We start from the raw sequence: 21,131 nt of genomic DNA on the forward strand, positions 1-21,131 counted from the left end.
AGTAATTTTCCCTGACAGTTCAGCTCCTGTTTTTAGAATGCTGAATATGTATTATATTGGCTAATCCAGAATTAGATAGGGGAAGAGACGTCAATAACAAAGTAATTTACTATTCGTTAAAGGAGACACTAACTCCAAGATCCAGTGCTCTAAACGTTGGAGGAACCATAATAACAGATAAGTAATGTGAATACTCAAAGGAAAAGCAAACAAGTTTAGATGGTAGAGTGTGAAAAGTCAGTAACATTAGTGATTGGTGCTTTGGATGTCTGAGGTATTAATACCCTTCTTGTCATCTTAGACACTCAACCATCCTGTAAAAAAATACTGATGCAGACCAGAATCCAAACATGGAAAGAAAAGCTTTCTCAACCACCCAATGTAAAAACCATCAAAAAGAGTCATCAGACTTGTATTCACTCCAGTACAGAAGATTAAGGCTTAAGGTATTTAAGGTGATTATTTGATTTTATAATTTGAGATGTGATGGAGGTATACAAAATTATGAGGGATATAGATAGTGTGCTTTTTCCACTGAGGTTGGGTGAGAGTAGAATTAGAGGTCATGGGTTAAGAACAAAAGGTAAAATATTTAAGGGGAACATGAGAGAGAACTTCTTCATTCAGAGGGTGGTGAGAGTGCAGGAATGAGCTGCCTGTGGGGGTAGTGAATATGGGTTTGATAGCAACACTTAAGGGAAGATAAGTACATCAATGGGAAGAATGTGGCGGGCTATGGTCCAGGTGCAGGTCGATGGAAATAGCTTAACAAATAGTTCAGTTTGGACTAGATGGGCCAAAATGACTGTTTCTGTGCTTTAGTTCTTAATTATTCTATGACTAAGTATAGGTTGATCTCTTCATTTGATTCTGTGACCTACAGTTCTGGACAGCCTAGCCAATGGAACCATTAGCTTCATGTCCATCCTGTTGAGCCCCTTCAGGAGTGTGACCATTTCAATAAGATTGCTTCTCAGTCTTCTGAACTCAAGCTTAGTCTGCTGAACTTCTCTTCAAAGAGCAAACAGCTTCCCACTCGTTTTGGCCAGCATTCCGGATCTCTCCAAGGTCACCTGGCCAGGGTCAGTGAATGGATCAACACTCAAAGAAACGTACGTGCCAGAAGACATGGACTAATATATTTTTTGCTTCTTGATGACCTACTCTTGCACCAAGTCATTCAATCTCAACTACCCATGTGAACTTTACACACACTACCTGTGATCCCATGGGTTTCCCAGTTTCGTCCCACATCCCAAAGAAATGCAGGTTGGTAGGTTAACTAGCCACTACAGATCACCCCTCATGTGCAGGTGAGGGTAAAATCTGGGGGCAGTTGATGGTAGAGTGAGGAGAATAAAAGACACTAGGGTAGGATTTGCATAAAAGTGGGTGCTAAATGGTCAGTATAGAACTGTGGAGGGATGAAGAACCTGCTTGAGTACTGTAAAACTCAATGGGTGCGTGGCATCCTGCTAATTCTCGCTGGTGTTGATACTGATTAGTGATATCAATTGTTGCCCAGTGGGGAGAGTCAGGAGGAAGAACCCTCTCAGGTAAAATGAGACAACCTCAACTCTAGGTAACCAAAAAGCCTCAAGGCCTCAACCACTGCACCTTAGAATTGATAGTTGCACCACATTGATGGTAGTTCCCCTGCTGTCAGCTTCAAATGCCTGGTGTTGTAAGAGGGAAGCAAACATTTTCTTTGAAGAAGTGTGCCTGGTGAAGGAGTGTGCAATGTGCTGAAAGGATGTTTACAGGGTCTGCTGTGCAGGGCAGTAAGTCAGGATTGAGGGGTGTGGGGGAAACGATGAGGGGGGAGTGCCTCAGTAATGTGCAGGACTGTGAGTTGTTCTGCCTCTGTCAAGAGGTGCTGATGGAGGTTTCCGTCGTGTTGGTGCTGCAGCCACAGACAGGTTGAGACCTCTGTGGTTGGGATGGTCACAGCAGCCATCATGTTCTGCGCTGCTGCTTTTTTTCCGGGGCATTTTCGAGCAGCAGCTTGCAGTAGGGAGCAGGTTGTTTGTGACTTCTGCAGAATTCTCCCCCTTTCCCATCAGCGGAGAAGCAGGCTGTGGCAGCTCACTTTAGTTCACTGTGTCTTTGCATCCTGCCTGTGCTCACTTGTGTTTGAACACAAAAATAAAGGAAAATAAGAGCAGGTGTAGGCCACTTGGCCCCTCAAGCCTGCCCTGCCCTGCCATTCAACATAATCATTGCTGACCTTCTCCTGAATTCAGCTCCTCTTCTGTGCCAAGTCCCCATAAACTTAGTTTCTCAAACTTACAAAAATTTACCCACGTATACTTCTAATGAAAAGCGTCCACAACCCTGGTTAATTCCAGAGGTATATTTGAAAGAAGAAATTACTACAGACCTTAGCTTTAGATAACCTGCTCCTTACTTTGCAACTCTGCCCCCTTGTCCATGACTCTCCTGTTAGTGGATGCATCTCAACGTTTCCCTGTCAAGCCCTCTTACGTAGGATTATTAATGTTTCAATGAGATCATAAAGGTTTCTGCTCAAAAATTCTATTGATGGGTGAAAACTATTTTAAGCCAAAGAGCTTTATTGGGTCACTTTGTGGCAGCATTGTGCTTTTCTGTAACTTTAGAGTGGTGGTGTGCCCACATGACACGTGTTTGTACAGGATTGTTATGTCTCGCGTTATTTGGGGTTTGTGGGTGTTGCATACACTGGAAGTCTAGGCTGTTCCACATTCCTAGATAGTCATTACGGTAAGATCTGTTGGTAAATTAGTGGTGGCACTCAAACCACAACACCTTCACCAACCAAAATCAGTCTGCACTGGCTTCTTCATTAGCTGGATTGCTGCCTTCTGATTCCTCTTTCTCGTAACTCCCTCCTTCGTTCTCTCCATCATCTTTCTTGACTCACATCTTTTCTTCAAGCCCCTGCCCCAGCTCTCCTTTACATTCTTTCTACCTGAGCCTTTTTGCCTGGACTAATCCACTGCAAAATTCTGTCCTTGTCCCCATTTCCCTGCAAACCTCAAAGCCAAAGTAGCATTATTTTCAAAGTATGGGACATACATGTATTTCACCATATACTACCCTGAGATACATTTTCTTGCAGAAATCTAATAGGAAAATGAAGAAATGCAATAGAATTTATGAAAAACTATACATAAACAAATACTGACAAGCAACCAATGTGCAAAAGGGGACAAACTGTGCAAATTTAAAATGACCAAATACTCACTTTAAAGGACTCATGTTTGTATTATTATTAATAAACAATACTACAACATGAATGGCAGAGTCTTTGAAAGTGAGTCGGTAGGTTGTAGAATCACTTCTCTGCTGTGGTGCTCTTCTCAAATATCACTTTCACCCCACCCCATTCCTGCAGCTCTGCCCCCGCCAAGCTTCCTTGTGTTCTTCTTACAGGTGGGAAAACTTGCTGCCAAATAACTTGGGCCTCTGTGAGATAGGAACGCCCTTGGTCAGCTTGTGATTCCAGGAGTCAAGAGAGGGTAAAATCAGAGATCAGTAGGTTCTGTCGTCTGCCTATTTCACAGAGATGATGATACAGCTTGGTATATGATGTTAAAGGACACCAATAGCATTGGTATGAGGGGTGATATTAAAGGAACTTTACCTTTGTACATCAGTATGTTAGCCAGAGTGAATTTTAGAAGACATTGCTCCAGGAATTGGTAAGGTGTGTTGGTAACCATAGGGGATTTATGGTGTTACGGGAATTGGTCCTTATTGATATGTTATAGGTCACGGTAACTGCAAGAGTAAAGGATAAAATAGTTCTAAAGCTTCAGTATTGACATGCCAGGGGAGATCAGGTCATGTGCACCGGTGTATTAAGAGACTCCAATAACTTGAGCAGGCCCATGTCCAGTTAAAAGAGGGAAGTCTTCCAGGATTGTGTCAAAGATTAAAAGACATGGTAGCCCCAGAGGGCAGTATTTGTGGTTAAGAACACAAATCCTATTACAACTGGAAACATGGACTGAGGTGATGATCACAGCAGCCAGTGCAGAATATGAAACAAGACAGTGATGGCTGTAGCCAGTGTGGGATGCTAAAGGAGACAAATCAGTGTGATATTCAATAAACCTGCTATTTTCAATGTGACATTAAATGGAGGGAATAACACTAGGGATTAATATGTGGGGTTTAATGCAGGCACTGACTGTAAGACTTGTTGTGATGTTAATGATGACAATAAATCCAGGGGCCACTGTTTTATTTATTCCATCATTAAATACTGACATTAACAATAATTACGTATTCAGTGCTGTGAAGATGGTTTTGATCCTCTTGCGCTGTTGCTGACTGCAGTGTGTGTCCTACACTAGTACTGGGTTGGGAGCTCTATGATTGTGACCCAACAACAGTGAAGGAATGGATTATTCCCATGCCATCTTATATCACACTCCTCAGAGAAGAACTTACAAAGTGGAGTTGTCCTGAAAGTTTTTTTCAGTTGGTAAAGGATTTGTTTGAAGAAATGTCAAAGAAGCCTGGATCAACACACACACAAAATGCTGGAGGAACTCAGCAAGTTAGGTAGCATCTGATATCGCCTGACCTACTGAGTTCTTCCAGCTTTTCAACGTTAAAAGTAAATTTATTATCAAAGTACATTTATGTCACTATATACAACCCTGAGGTTCATTTTCTTGAGGGCATGTTCAATAAATCTATAGAACAGTAACCATAACAGAACCAATGAAAGATCGCCCAACTTTGGCATTCAACCAGTGCAAATACAAAAAGAAAGAAATAATAATAATAAATAAATAAACAATAAATATTGAGAACATGAGATGAAGAGCTCTTGAATGCAAGTCCATTGGTTGTGGGAACTTTCAGTGATGGGGCAAGAGAAGTTATTCCCTTTGGTTCAAGAGCCAGATGTTTAAGTGGTAGTAATTGATCCCAAACCTGGTGGGGTGAATCCTGAGACTCCTATATCTTCTTCCTGATGGCAACAACGTGAAGAGAGCATGTCCTCAGTGGTGGGGGTCCCTGACGATGGATGCTGCTTTCCTGGGACAGCATTTCCTGTAGATGAGCTCAGTGGCTGGGAGGGCTTTACCCGTGATAGTCTGGGGAGTATCCACTACTTTTTGTAGGATTTTCCGTTCAAGGGCATTGGTGTTTGTTTTGGATTTCCAGCGTTTGCAGATTTTCCTGTTTCTTAACGAAAACCGGTTGATTGCTGCTGTGTCTTTATGGATGGTGTGCACTGGAACCCTTTGTAAGGAAGGAGTGAATATTCAAGAAATTGTTGGGTGGCAGAGAAAATTTACAAGGATTTTGCTGAGACTTGACGATCTGAGTTACAGGGAAGGGTTAACCAGGTTAGGAGAATGAGGAAAAATTTGATAGAGGTATACAAAATTATCAATGGTGTAGATTTGCTAGATTGGCTTTTTCCTTTGAGGTTGGGGAAGACGAACTAATTAGTTAAGGGTGAAAGGTGAAATATTTAAGGGAAATCTGAGGAGAAACTCCTTCACTCAGAGGATGGTGCAAGTGTGGATTAAGCTGCCAGAGGAAGTGGTGGATGCTGGTTTGCATTCAAAATTTAAGAGAAGTTTGGGTAAGTGCATGAATGTGAGGGGTATGGAGGGCTTTGGTCCAGGAACAGGTCAATTAGACTACGCAGAATAATAATCCCGCTCAGATAGATTTAATGAGGTAGCCTGTCCTGCTTCCCTGAGCAGATATTCCACAGATTCACTACTTTCTCAGAAAAGCAGTTTTGCCTCATATCCATCCTAAATCTATTCCACCAAATCTTAAGGCTTTGTCCCCTAGTTCTAGTCTCAGTTACCAGTGGAAACAACTTTCCTATCCCTTTCATAATTTTACGTTTCTATAAGGCTCCTCTCAATCTTCTGAAATCTGGCAAGTATAGTCCAGATGACTCAATTTCTTCTCGTATATTAACCCCCCTCATCTCCAGAGTCAATCTGGTGAATCTCCTCTGCACTGCCTCTAAAGCCAACATATCTTTCTTCAAGTTAGGAGAGCAGAAATGCATGAGTTATTCCAAATGCAGCCTCACCAGCACTCTGTACAGTTGCAATGTCATCTCCCTGCTCTTAAATTCAATCACTAGTAAGCGAAGGCCAACATTCCATTTGCTGCCTTGAACCTGCTGCACCTGCAAACCAGCATTTTGCAATTCATGCACAGGCACTTCCAAGTCCCTTGGGACAACAGCATACTGCACTCTTTCATTATTTAAATAATAATCTGATCTACTTTTCCTTTCAAAGTGGATGATTTCACATTTGCCAGCATTGTACTCCACTCACATAACCTATCTATATCTCTCTGCAGACTCTCCGCACCCTCTGCACAATTTGCTTTTCCACTCAATTTAGTGCCACGAGCAAACTTAGAAATGCAGCACTCGGTCCCCTCTTCCAAATCATTAATGTATATCGTGAAAAATTGCAGGCCCAGCACTGACCCCTGTGGCAGACCACTCACTGCTGACTACCAGCCAGAGAAACAGCAATAATAAATGAGAGAGGAATTCCAAGGGTTAGTGGGATTGTTAAAGGAGGCAGCAATTTTAGGTACCAATGATATTAAGAGGCAAGAGATCTGGAGGTCAATGTTAAATGAGGCAAGAACTCAAGGAGTTACTGTCCAAGGTTTACAGGAGACATTAAATCTTGCATGTCAGTGCATTGAAGTAGGAATTTATTCTTAGAGTCAGTGACTGACTTTGGACAGCTTTAACTCCAGTGCAGTGATCAAATTAATTTAGCAGAGAGCTCTAAGGCCTTCCTTAAACAGGGATAGAAGTGTTTATAGGGACCAAACATCCATAGTGAAAATGAGGCGATTAAGACCAGGGAACTGAAAGTGGTTGAAGAGATCGAGAATATGTGAAGTGTCACAAATGTTTACGTTCCTCCAGCATTTAGTGTGTTGCTGTTTAACTCCAACTCCCCACCTGATGTTAAAGGAGGTAGTGCCTCTAGGGTTCAGTGTGTTTAAAGAAGCAGTGTGTTATTTTAATGAAGACAGTATTTGAGATACTATCTTTCAGGGTTTCTCTGTTAGCAATTATAATCTAGGAGTCATTGGTGATGGCAAAGCACATTGTAGGCTCTGGACATCTGTTTAAGGATTTGAATTCTGTAAGACAGCATATGAAATTAGAGACAACATTAATTTGTTACACAAATGAGATTTAGGCATTGAAGGAGACAGTACTGCGTAGGCTTGGTTGTCATCTTAAAGGAGAGAGGAGAAATGAATTTTATGTAGGAAAGTGAAAAGAACTATGGGTTCAGTGAAATACAGAAAGCACCATCTCTGCACTCAGTTACAGAGTTAATGGAGGCACCAACTCTCAGGGTTAGTGTCTGACATCAAAAAGCACGGAAACCCTAGGTATCACTGTGTTAAACGAGTAAGCAAATCTCAGGGTCATTATGTTAAAAGTTATAAGAATTTGGAGGTCTTTATGACAAATAAAGTGAGGGTAACTTGCATTGGTAAAGAAACTGGGAGATTTTGTAGTTTGATGATATTGGTGCTTATTGTTTAAAAAAAATTGGAGGCATTCAAGAATTGATGTGAATCCATGTCCCAAAATGAGTGGGATTATGGAGCAAATGCTTTTGTTTTCTTAAAGTTTGGTAGCATCTGGGCAAATCACCCCTTTTAAAAGGTGCTCCTAAATATATCCCTGAGCTTTATACATTACTAGCTGAGTCAGGCATGAGATTCATGGCTTAAGATGTGTTGATGTGGTGGAACCAACATGCCTGATGTACCCCACTGTGCATTCATAACAGAGTGAGAGAGGATTGTTGAAAGGGCTTCATCACGTGCAGATACTGTGGGGAAAAATATTTCAGTAAAATCATGTGATTAATTCCAATATTACAAGATTTGTCAACAACCATGGTTTTCATCTTCAAATTGAAATGCTTTTAATTACTGCATGCTGATGACACTGGGAGTCTGCGCACAGGAATTAATTGTCCAAACAGAGCAAGTGAGTTCAATTACTACATCAGCAATAAAACAAAACCTGGGATCCTGTTATTAAAACAGGAGTACACAGCAGGATAGCATCTGGAAAAAGAGACAGCTTAATGTTCTCATTCTATCTTGCTGACAGAGATCCCTTCACTGCTTCTAGTGAAAAGATGCTTGACAAGTAGTCAACACTCATCTCCCTGTCAAATGTTCCCTGATGAGCTATATTTTTTTTTGTTTGTTTTTATTTTGTTTGTCTCGATGGGGAAATATCCAGGCTAACATTCAGAAGTTGTTCTGACGAGCATGCTATTTTGGCACCAGAACGTGTGGTGACACTTGTGGGCTTCCTCCAGCCCACCTTCGGTTGTTTACACCGACAACGGATTTCACTCTATGTTTCAATGTACACGTGACAATTAAGCTTCAGTCTTGAAGTTCAGGTTGATCTGAGCAGAAGTTGAAAAAGAGCTTGTACACCTGTCGTAGAATCATGAAGGCATACAGGGCAGAAACACTGAGTGTGCACTAACCATCAACCACAAATGCTTACAGTGTTCCAACCCTCCCATCACTTCACTCCTAGAGTCTACAACACCCCTACACACCGAGGGCAATTCATAGTGGCCAGTTAGCTTGCACCACTTTTGGAATGTGAAAGGAAACTGGGGCACCCAGAGGAAACCCACGATAACAGGGGAACGTGCCAGCACCACCAGTGAGGATTAAACTTGAGGCATTGGAGCACTCTACTAGCTACACAGTTTTTAGTTATTAATTCTCAGGTTAGGTATGTGTAGTAAGTAAGCCAACATTTCATGCACACTCCTAATTGTCCTTAGAAGTTGCTGGTGAGCTGCCTCCCTGAACCTCTACAAGTTGTGTAGTGAAAGTCTTACCAAATTGTTAGGAATTGAGTAATTCCAGGATTTTAATCCTGAGAACACAAGACAATAGGACAGGTATAGGCCATTTGCCCCTCAACCCTGTCCCACTGTTCATTATTATCATGGCTGATCTACCCAGGCCTCAACCAGATCCTCTTTCCCCTTAAACCTCCCTCCCCTGACCTTTCAAACATTTAACTGCCTTCTCTTGAAATACTCTTAATGACACAGTTTCCACTAATCTCTGGAACATGGGACATACGAAGAGAAACCGGGAGTTTGTTATTCTAATTACTCCTTCATTGGTTAGAAGTTGACAGGAAGCACAGCGGGTTCTCTCAGCTCCAGAGACCTGGGTTCAGTCCTGACAGTCCTTCAACCCAGTTAGGTGTGAGGTGGTTCATTTTGGAAGGTCAAAAATGATGGCAGAATATGGTATTGATAGTAAGACTCTTGGCAGTATGGAGAATCAGCGGGATCTTGGAGTCCCTCAAAGGGCACTCAAAGCTGCTGCGCAGGTTGACTCTGTGGTTAAGAAAGCATACAGTGCATTGGCCTTCATCAACCGTGAGATTGAGTTTAAGAGCCGAGAGGTAATGATGCAACTATATAGGACCCTGATCAGACCCCTCTTGGAGTACTGTGTTCGGTTCTGATCGCTTCACTATAGGAAGGATGTGTAAACCATAGAAAAGGTGTAGAGGAGATTTACAAGAATGTTGCCTGGATTGGGGAGCATGCCTTATGAGAATAGGTTGAGTGAACTTGGCCTTTTTTCCTTGGAGCAACAGAGGGTGAGAGGTGACCTGATAAAGGTGCATAAGATGATGAGAGACATTGATCATGCGGATAGTCAGGGGCTTTTTCCCCAGGGCTGAAATGGCTAGCACAAGAGGGCACAGTTTTAAGGTGCTTGAAGTAGGTACAGAGGAGATGTCGGGGTAAGCTTTTTACGCAGAGAATGGTGAGTGCATGGAATGGTCTGCTGGCGATGGAGGTGGAAACGATAGGGTCTTTTAAGAGACTCCTGGACAAGTACATGGAACTCAGAAAAATAGAGGGCTGTGTGTGGGTAACCCTAGGTAATTTCTAAGGTAAGGACGTGTTCGGCACAGCTTTGTGGGCCAAAGGGCTTGAATTGTGCTGTAGGTTTTCTATGTTTCTATAACATTCAATGCTGTGTCTATGGAGCTTGCAAGTTATCCCTGAAACTACAAGGATTTTTCCCCCAGATGTTCTGGTTTCTTCCCAAATCCCAAAGTCATGCTGGTTGTCAGGTTAATTGCCCACTGGAACTTGTCCCTAGTGCATGTGAATATTGGGAGATTCAAGAGAATTACAGAGAATATGGGAAAGAATCTGTTACAGAGAAACAAATGGGGAGTGGGATTGAGAGCTGGCATAGAGTTAATGGGCTAAATGTTCTCCTAGGTCTTAACGAAATAGAGGAGATCATAATTTTGGAAACTAAATTTTACCCTGTAAGGAATTTCAGTTATTAATTATTTGCTGGATTTCAAGGTGATGGATGGAGTGGGAATGATAAATGCAGGAAGACGGTCTTATTTTCTGTCAGAATGGTTAAAGTTCCTAAGTGTGACAGCAAAAGTTGACTGTAGCTCAGTGTAAATCAGTAATGTCACCTCAGAGTGATGAGTTCATGGGTTCAAGCCTATCTCCAAGAATCAAGGATCAACTTTGCCTTATACATTTATATGTATTTGGAATTTGCTGTGGTGTGTTGGTCAGGCAACAAAAAACAATGACATTCAACAATTATAACGACTAAAGTTCTGTTAATGAGGGAAGAGACATAGGGAACAGATGCTAAATTATAAAATTATACCATTATGATAATTATAAACAATTATTTAAAAATAAACAGCATTATAAAAAGTGTTTTAAAGTGTTTACAGTACAGTGCAGTGCAGTGGCTGAAATAATAGAAAGGGATGTGGGGGGCTAACTAGACTGGTTGATCAGATTAACTGCCTGGGGGAATGAATTTTTAAGATGATGTGAAGTCTTCATTTTAGTAGCACTATGGTGCTTTCCTGAAGGGAGCTTTTGCAAAAAGTAGTTTTCAGGGTGGATAGTGTCTGCAGAGCACTGCACATTTGGAGTCAGGTCTCTGCTGCTGTGAGATTGCAGCTCTAGAACCTGCGACAACACGCCACTGTGAGGCAGTTTAAGGAGCATCTTAAAGGAGGGGAGAGAGAGGCAGAAAAGTTCATCATTTTAGAGGCCCAGGCCTTGGAAAATGGCCGGTCGCAAGTGGTGGAGCAATGTAAATCAAAGTTCAGCAACCAGCAAGAGGTTGTGGGGCTGGGGGAGGAGGTCACAGCATAGGGAGCACCAGGGTCACACAGGGATAGGAACAGAGGGCTTAGAATTTAAACACCAAGATGTTTTCAGTAAACTTCAGGTGGGGTGGGGGTGGTAGTTGGCTAATGAGATTAAAATGAAGGCTTCCTTCAAAAGCATTTGCATCTCAAGAATAAGCCAGAACATAGTTTCAGGATTTAAATGGGTGCTTTGGTGAGAGGAGGAAGGCTACTGACCCTCTGCAGTTGGCTGGCCAGGACCTCATCTGTATTTGGATGGCATCTGCTCCCCACATGTCACTTCCCTCATTAACAAGCAATTGAATTAATTAAATGTCACTCAGAAACTCGCATAACAAGCTACTGGCAGGGTCCAAATTAGCACTGATAATCAGGGATGATTTCCTTATTACGATTTCTAAGTAGCAAGCAGCTTCAGATGTTTATACTTCTGTTAAGCTGCTACGCAGGCTTTGTTTTCATCCCCCCACTTCTTGCATTTGCCTAGCCCCGGGTTTATGTGAAAACAGAGGTTATTTTACCTATTTAATTTTCTTTGAGCAGAGAGCATGGCCAATTGGTACACTGCACAAGCATACTGCTTGTGAGTGCCGGAGCCCTTTTGTATGCCGAGCTCGCTGATAAATTAAAAGCCCCCTCGTGGTCTCTCAAGTGAGTAATAGAGGCAGAAATTTCATTTTGCAACTGGCTGATTTAATGATCCAAAGGGTAATTAATGGCCTGATTATCTTAATGTTAAATATGTCCGGCAGCAATTACAGTGACCTCCTGCTTGTCAAGGTCCAGCATCGGCTCTTCTTTCAATTAAGTTCTCCCAGGCTTAATGGTATGAATAAACTCCTCCAATTTTATCATTTCTGCACTTGGATATTTAAGCTAGTAAGGCTTGACTTTATTTTTTAATCAACCCTCTTCTACTTGAGTGATCAGAGTAACGACAATTATTATGGGGCAATTTTGCCTTTTTTTTTCTATGCTAATGCTTGGAGGGGGAATTATCCTGACCACCGCAGCTTGCTATCCTGCTCTGCGATCACTTGTCTCTCTCTGTATTAATTATCACATGAACATTACTGTTTTTTCATTTGACAGATTTAATTAATTGGCATGAGCACACAAAAATGACAGGGCCTCTAATTGTAACTCACCATAAATTACCGTCATCTCATGTCAGTGGGCATGGTTCAGTCCTCGTAATTTGTTGGTGTTTTCCATTTTGAATTTTTACGTTCTCTCTGTGGGATTGTTTACTTCCCTCTGCATGGAACCTTTTCAAGAGTATAATCTTTTCAATATAAAACAGAATTGCATTTATACAGTGCCTTTCTGGACACGACAACGTGTTTTACAGTCAATTAAGTTTTTGTTTAAAATGTAATCACCGTTGAAAAGTAAGGAGCATAACAACCAATTTGTGCACAGCAAGGTCCCATAAATGGTAATGTGATAATGACCAGATAATCTGTTTGTCCCAACATTTCTGGTATTGGTGTTGGCACTGCTAGGATTTTCTCTGCTCTTTGTATAGTGCTGTGTGATCTTTCGCAGAAGGAAGCCACAGCTCTGTGGTGGTGTTACTATTTCTGGATTAATAGATTCAAGTTCTAGACAGAATAACAGTTTGCCACGGACCAGATGAGCCAAAGGGTCTGTTTCTGGGCTGTAGCCCTTGATAACTCCTAACTGGGCTGTTGTGTTCTATAACCTGATGTTGTCTGGTCCCAGGCTGATTGGATCCTTGGGTGTTACCACCAGGAAAGCATCCCAGTGTCATAAAGAGAACAGTACTCTGAGTCCAACACAAAAACAGGCCAGTTCCCACCAATGTTTCTCTGGTGACACGCCTGTTCCTCAGTACCATGCCCCAATGTAAACTGATGGTGCACTTTGCAAACCCAGCCCATGAATGCAATCTTATCACCAAGTCTGGGAGTTTCATTCCAGCTCCCACCGGTAAACTGCTGGCATTCCTGCAGCAGGATTAGTGGCTAGTTTGGGAGCATGTTGATTCCTGATCCTTGGGGATCTTGATTAGTAAAGGTGCCTAAGGTTACGGGAAGAATGGCGGAGAATGGGGTTCATAGAGATCAGCCACAATGGAATGGCGAAGCAGACTCACTGGGCCGAATGTCCTAATTCTGCTCCGATGTCTGTGTTCTTAAATCAGAGATGAGAACAAAATCTCTTGCATTCTTAACCAAAAGACAGTGCCTCTGACACCTCTAGCATAGCAGATGCTCCACAATAAATCCAACCAGTTCTCTGGGTGTGCAGTGAGGAGCTGCAGCTGAGGTACACTTCTTTCTCCCTAATTTCTCACAAATTACAGGAGGAGCATTGGATTGGTCCAAGTTCTTTGGCCACTTAGTCACACCTCTTTTGGAGTACTGGTTACATTAGAGACCCTGGGCAGCACTGTAGCATAGCTGTTAATGCAGTCGCTTTATAGCACCAGCAATTACTGATCGGAGTTCAATTCATGCCATTGTCTGTAATGAGTTTGTACACTCTCCCCTGACCACTTGGGATTACTCTGGGTGCTCTGGTTTCCCCCCACATTCCAAAGATGTATGGGTTAGGGTTAGTATGTTGTGGGCATACTACGTTGGTGCTGGAAGTGTGGCTACACTTGTGTGCTGCCCCATCATAGCCTCTCTGATTTGACTTGATGCAAGCACCATATTTCACTGTTATGTTTTGATGTACATTGGACAAATAAAGTTAAATCTTTGTTTTTAATCTTTATCTTTAGATTTAAGATCTTAAATCTTCTACTTTAACCACTACCTTGTGCAATCTAAGGTCCTGAAAGAATTCAACACAGGCAGAAAATACCCGCCTGTTGTCACTCACAAATTACCCTCCTTGCTGAAGCCCCTTGTTCACCAAAAAGTGGAGCCATTCAGCCCATCCAGGTCAGCACTGGCTCTTTGAAAGCAGTGCAGGCAGCTGTTGGGTAACAGAGATCCCTACATGTGAACAAGTATTAAATTCAAAAAGCTAATATTTATACATAAGTTCATTTCTCTGAACAACAGAACTAGTTTTCTCCCTCTCACCACTCTCAGTAATTGTTCTTTAGTAAGCAGTCTTACGTGCTTTTGATGCTATTAGTTACAATACTATTGAGGTGTGTTCACCGTATTCAGTGATTTTTGTGTATTTTCTAACTTATGGTCAAAATCAATTTAAGGACATCGCTCAAAATAGGAACTGTTAGTTACCCAGTGTCAGCCTCTATCTAGTTTGTCCCACAACCCTCATTTTTTCTCCACGGTTCTGCAACCTTTTGATGGTTTTAAACAGATAATGAAAAATAGTTGAAACTAAGCCAGTGTTCTTCAGATTGCTTCACAGAAAACTCAGTGAAAAAACGTGCTTCTGGTGTTAATGGTCCATGTTCCCACATTCCAATCAAAAGGCTAAGAGTGTCTGCTAATGACAGTTAACATGCACAATTAACAGAAGGCAAATTGATGCATTAATTTTTAATATTTCTAATCCAATGTAACTACTGAAGAATGGATTTTCTGGTCAGCTCTGCGCTCAAGCAGCTGACCGATCCTTTATCTCTACGTCATGTGTGTGGATTCCATGGCCAATATTCCTTTCCCAAGCCATGCCAGATCCTTAACAGCCAGGCTAGGCTAATGCCATTGGGAAGTCATGGGAACAGTACCCCTGGGAAAAAAACTCCACCAGATGCCTCAGTCAAATATACTAACTTAGTTTACTGTGAAATGTGTAAAAAAAATCCACGAATATTTCTGAACATCACTGACATTGAAATGTTCAAAAACATTTTAAAAAATTAGTGCAGCATTAAAAAATTCATGCCTTTTAAAAGGTAAATAAAGTAAACAAAGATCATACTTAAGAATTAAAATGATTAATTTCAATTCAAAACAGATTTAATAGTATATTGTTACTTAATGCAATGAAAACTGTAATTAACCAGCAATTCGTGTTTTTTTTTAGATTATTGGATAGCCCCTGTGAAAATCACTGAGCCAGTTCTGTAAATTAAACCCTTGTGTTTAACAGATATATGAGCGGAGCTAAGTATGACCAAGGTGTCAGTGAAGGGTTCACATTGATGTTTCCAAATAGATAAATGCTCAGCAGACTGTCGGGTAAGCAACACGGTGTGAGGAGACTTGTTTTCATGATCATCCAGTTGTGATATTGCAGGTGCTTGGAGATAGCTGGGCTTGTTCACCTAACTGAAGCAAGACTAGTCCATAAAACTCTGCCTCTTTTAAGGTGTGAGGAGTGGAAAACCAGCTTTTGAAACTATGAATATAATTGTAAAACTAACCAGTGTATGGTCCAGAATCTGAACTGATGCTGAGTGTTTGTGGTGATCAGTGTGAGTACTAAGCATAGTTGAGGTTAAAGCTGTCTGAATTATTGTTGTGGCTGTTTAGACTTTGGATTCAGTGATCATAATTGTTCTGCTTGGTCTGAATTAGATTAGAAACCGAAGTAGCAAATCTGACATCATCTGCAGCAGTTTTTAACATCTCACAAGTCTCTAATAACATTCAAGAATCTTAGAACTACATTTTAAATGATATTCTGAGCGTTGTGATTTCTTTGTGAGTCAGCTCTTCCCAATGATGGTGTTGAACAGACATAGAAATGAGATATCATTATGAGATTAACTCTCAAAAATCATTACCACAATGTGTGTTTGGTATTAAAACAAAAGTTACCTCTTCAGGGACTTTAAAGGCTTTTAGGCTTTGTTAGTTTTATGCCAACTATTTTTCCTGATCTTTTCTTTAATTTGAGTTAGAGGGTTTACTTTAAAGAAAGAAGCTGTATTTGTTTCATGCCCTTCATGACTCCTGGGCTTCCCAGTGCATCCTGCATTAAAGTTTGAAGTCTAGTCATTATTATTGTCGTAGAACAACAAATAATGTGACACAGTGGAAGACCACGTAACCTTTAGAGTGTGTGTAAGATCTTTAAAAGGACATTTCAGTTGGTCCCTCCCCCATATTCCTGCAATACTTTCTGCTTTGGTATTTATCAATTTTCCCTTTTGAAAGCTACTGTTGCATCTCTAACCAACACCCCAACTGAAAATACATTCCAAATTCTAACTACTCATTTCTTTAGATTCTGTTACCTAACACCTTAAATTCATGCCTACTAGTTCTCAAAACCATCAGCTATGGGAATATTGTCTAGTTATTAACTCCAACTAATCCTTTAAGATTTTAAACACTTCTATCAAATTATCTATGTATGCTAAGGAACTCAGCAGCCATCTTGCCATTGTCACAGATACGGCACAGAAAGAGGCCCTTTGGCCTGCTGAATCCATGCTGGCCATTAACCACCATTAATCACAACTAATCCTACATTAATAGCACATTCCCATCAACTTACTTCAAATTCTGTCACTCACCTACATGCAAGAGGTCAAGAGACCTACCAACCCCACATCTTTAGATGTTGGGAGGAACCTCGGGTACCCACAGTCACAAGGAGAATGTGCAAACTCCACACAGACAGCACCTAAGATCAGGTTCAAACCCAGATCTCCAGCACTGTGAGGCAGCAGCTTCATTAGCTGCACCATATTAAAGAGTGATATCCCAACAAGGGCTAATTTGATTGGTATCAAGTAAACTGGTTTGGTGGTCTTAGTTGAGGAATAAGTGCTGGTCAGGAAGGAAAATCTTCTGACCTTCTGCAGAATAGTCACATTGGATAAACATGAGAGGGTAGAAAAAATACAACATCATTTATGAGAAGTATTATCAGAACACCCTTGGTATCTATCACATGGTATTAGAAGAGGCAAAGGCAAAATTTGTAACTCTCAGACATTATCATGTGAAGACAGTCTTGCATATACCTCCTAAAGAGACAGATCCTTCCATTTCTGAGCACTTTGGTTACCTGTTCACTGAAAACATTCAGAAAACTGTTCATGATCCAAAAATAAGACATGAAGGCCTAGGGTTTCATTATACATTGAAATATTTAAATATTAGATCTTTTGTACTATATTTTAATAAGCCACTGTCAGGAGTTTTAAAATTGAATTTATTTAACAATCCTGGAACAAAACTGTTACTCATTTACCCTACTGTCGTGAAGATGACATACCATTTGACATAAAATTAACAGAATTATAGATAGAACAAATAAATTTCTTATTCTCAGGAAATTTCAGTCAAGTGTCCAGGTAGGTTTGTTGAACTATATTTTCCTCCATTAAATCTAAAAAGGATTAGGAGTCTCGAAATAATGTCATAAATTGTTTGATTTACTGGTAAAAAGATTAGGCACTGTGTTTGTTCTTTACAAATGCTGCTTCAGTGTAACTTCTATTATATAAAAAAAGCAAATTAGTGATCTGGCCTGGTAAGAATTGGCAGAAGAAATAGTTACTAGTTTTTTTTATTTATGATTTCTGTGAGCGATATCCTGCACTAGATTCAGAATATGTGGTGACGTTCTGATCCATTTGAGACTTTTACCCCAAGGGCGTTTTATTATTTGTTTTATTCCTTGTTGTCCATTGTATTTTGTGCCTGTGCTAAGCATTGGTTGAAGGGGGTTTGTGTTGATGTTGAATACCAAGAGCTTCCTGTTTCTATGGTTGCTATTTTGGAGCAGGAACAAAATAAAAGCTTTTTCCCCATCACATCATCTAATAAGCAACACACACAATGCTGGAGGAACTCAGCAGGCCAGGCAGCACCTATGGAAAAAAAGTAGAGTCAATGTTTTGGGCCAAGTCCTTTCGGCAGAACTGCCAAAGGATCTCAGCCCGAAACATCAACTGTACTCTCTGTATACCTGCGACTGTGTCGCCACCCACTGCTCCAATCTGCAAATTAAATTTGCTGACAATACTACATTGATTGGCCTTATCTCAAATGCTAACAAGGCAGCCGTCAGAGAAGTCATCACCTTGACACAATGGTGTCAAGAAATTAACCTGTCCCTCAATGGTCGTGAAAACAAAGGAACTGGTTGTGGACTACAGGAGGAAGGGAGATAGGCTAACCCCTATTGAGATCAATGGATCTGGGGTTGAGAGGGTGAACAGCTTTAAATTCCTCGGCATACACATTACCGAGGATCTCACATGGTCTGCACGTATAGACAATGTGGTGAAAAAAACACAACAGCACCTCTTTCACCTCAAACAATTGAAGAAATTTGGCATGAGTCCCCAAATCCTAAGGACTTTCTACAGGGACACAATTGAGGCATCCTGACTTACTGTATCACTGCCTGGTATGGGAACTGTACTTCCCTCAATCACAAGACTCTGAAGAGTGTGGTGTGGACAGCCCAGCAAATCTGTAGATGTAAATTTCCCACTATTCAGGACATTTACAGAGACACGTGCATAAAAAGGGCCCAGAGGATCATTGTGGACCTGAGTCACCCCAACCATAAACTGTTCCAGCTGCTACCATCCGGGAAACTGTACCGCGGCAATTAAAGCCAGGACCAACAGGCTCCAGGACAGCTTCTTCCACCAAGCCAACAGACTAATTAATTCACGCTGTTACAATTGTATTTCTATGCTACATTGACTGTCCTTTTGTACATACTATTTATTACAAATTGCACATTTAGACGGAGACGTAATGTAAGGATTTTTACTCCTCATGTATGTGAAGGATGTAAGAAATAAAGTCAATTCAATCTGCAGAGTTTCTCTTGTTCAGCATCAAATAAGACCCACTTAAATGCCAGACAATGACCATGTCCAAGAAACCTGGAAGTCAGAGAGAGCGTTGCAAAGGGATCAGAGATTTGCGGCAAAATTATTGGAGAGGGGGTCATGAGGGTGGATGGAGAGTTTCAGAAAGAAAATTATGGGGGAAGGGGTTCGAAGAGAACATCACAAGAAGAATTGAAAAGAGAATCAGTAGAGGCTGATGGTCAGAGAGGCTACTGGCTATACAGAAATTCCCAAAGAGAAGGATAGAGTGAAGCAATAGAAAGTGTTTTTCAGATCTGCTATTGATGCCAAGACAAAAATTGTTCATCAAAAGTAACTCATTTATGAGCAATTTCAAGATTGGATTCTTCAAAAGATTTTCCTCTTCTGTTTCCTGAACAGCTATTTTGGAAACAATTGATGATTTTGTTGTAGACATTTAACATGTTTCAGATTTTATGTTCCAGTACTTTCAGGTTTACCATATCTTATATCATGTTAATTTTTGTCAGTAAAGTTAGGCGGTGGAAAAGGCATGCTTGTGTGAAGTTGGCATTGAGAGAAGAGTGCATGGGCCATGTAAGGAGGAGGTTTGTAAGAGAGAATGTGGTGTGGGGAGTGAGAGTCAACCTAACAGATGGTGGATGGGGATGCAGAAGCTGCTATCTCACAGCTCCAGCGACCTGGACGCAGTCTGTCTGTGTGGAGTTTGCATATTCTCGCCTTGACGCTGTGGGTTTCCTCCATGTGGGGTGGGGGGGGGGGGGTCAGTTAAGTGACCACTATAAACTGCAAACAGTGTTAAGTGAGTGCTGTTGTATGGGGGTGGGGAAAATTGATGGGAATGTGAAGAGAATAAAATGAGGTCAGATAGGATTAGTGTAAGTGGCCCACGGACTCTTTCAGTGCCATCTGACTCAAATGACTGGATTATGGGGGCTGTGGTAGAGAGGATCCAATTCTAAAATGTTGATGCTTCTTCAAGAAGCACAAGGAGAGCAGCTGGATGGAAACACCCTCTCCTTCAGAGCAACACACTCAAAATGCTGGATGAACTCAGCAGGTCAGGCAGCATCTATGGAGAGGAATAGATAGTCAACAAGTCAACATTTCAGGCTGAGACCCTTCATCGGGGCTGAAAAGGAAGGGAGAAGTCAGAATAAGAAGGAGGGTAGGTGGGAGGAGGCTAGATGAGGTGGGGGAGAGGGGAAACAAAGTGAACGAAGAAGAAGCGGAGAGTAGACCATGGGAGAAAAGGAAGGAGGAGGGGCACCATGGGGGTGAAGAGTAGGGAGAGGGGGGAGAAATTACCTGAGGTTAGAGATACTGTCCCCTCCACATTCTGGACAATATGATGATTGGCGTGACAGGGTGGACTGAAGGAACCATTTCTGTGTGGTATGTCTCTAGGACTTCATGACTAAATTGCTCATCATCCTGGCTTTGATATAAATTGCCTTTTTTTAACCTTTGTGGGTCGAAATTGTGGAACTCCCTTCAGGACTCCATTACAAAACTGCTTTCATCACCAAGACTGCAATGGTTTATAAAGGCAAATTCATAGGGACCTCTAGGGATATGGACGATATAGAAAGATTCCAGCTTTATCTGCGTTATTTGAGAAGTGTTAAAGTTATTCATCATTTCATGGCAGTTATAATCCAATTATTCCATTTGGTACGCAGGAGGAGATTTTCCCCCATCAGGACATCAAACAGTCTCTGCCATTCAGAATTATTCAGCACATAAAGGGCCTTTTGGTTCACTGTGTCTATGCTAACCTCCCTACCCATCTATACGAATCCCATTTGCCCACATTAAATCCCATATTCCCTGTACTTTGCTTATTTGAGTGCCTAATTAAAAGCCTCTTAATTCAGTGATTGTATATAACTCCACCACTTACCTGGCAGTGAGTTCTGGAGATGAATCATTCTCTGTGTAAAAGAAATTTTCCCCTGAAATCCCTTTTAAAACTCCTTTCTCTCACTTTAAATCCTATGTTATCTTGTTTTTGGTACCTCTATAATGGGTAAAACAGATTGACTATGTCTGCCTCTCTGATCTTATATATTTCTATCAGTTCACCCTTAGCCTCTTTCACTCCAGGGAAAATAAACCAGCCTATCCAATCTGTTCCCATAATGAAAGTTCTCCAATCCAGGCAATATGCTGGTGAGTCTCCTCTGCATGTTCTCCAGT

General features: G+C 41.3%; 1 protein-coding gene across 5 annotated transcripts in view; it reads left to right on the forward strand.

Annotated features, from left to right (window-relative positions):
- The window catches only part of agap1 (ArfGAP with GTPase domain, ankyrin repeat and PH domain 1), a 649,558-nt gene that overhangs the window by 572,562 nt on the left and 55,865 nt on the right, over nt 1-21,131 (forward strand). The window contains exons 17-18 of one of the 5 annotated variants that reach the window (XR_009511654.1): nt 302-455; nt 884-1,112. The exons of 3 other annotated variants lie outside the window; for them this stretch is intronic. The gene's annotated coding sequence lies outside the window, so the exon portion shown is untranslated. The remainder of the gene's footprint in view (nt 1-301; nt 456-883; nt 1,113-21,131) is intronic. One more of the 5 variants, XR_009511655.1, reaches the window with a different exon arrangement.

Source organism: Hypanus sabinus, chromosome 4 (assembly GCF_030144855.1).
Source record: "Hypanus sabinus isolate sHypSab1 chromosome 4, sHypSab1.hap1, whole genome shotgun sequence".
NCBI classification, from domain to species: domain Eukaryota; kingdom Metazoa; phylum Chordata; class Chondrichthyes; order Myliobatiformes; family Dasyatidae; genus Hypanus; species Hypanus sabinus.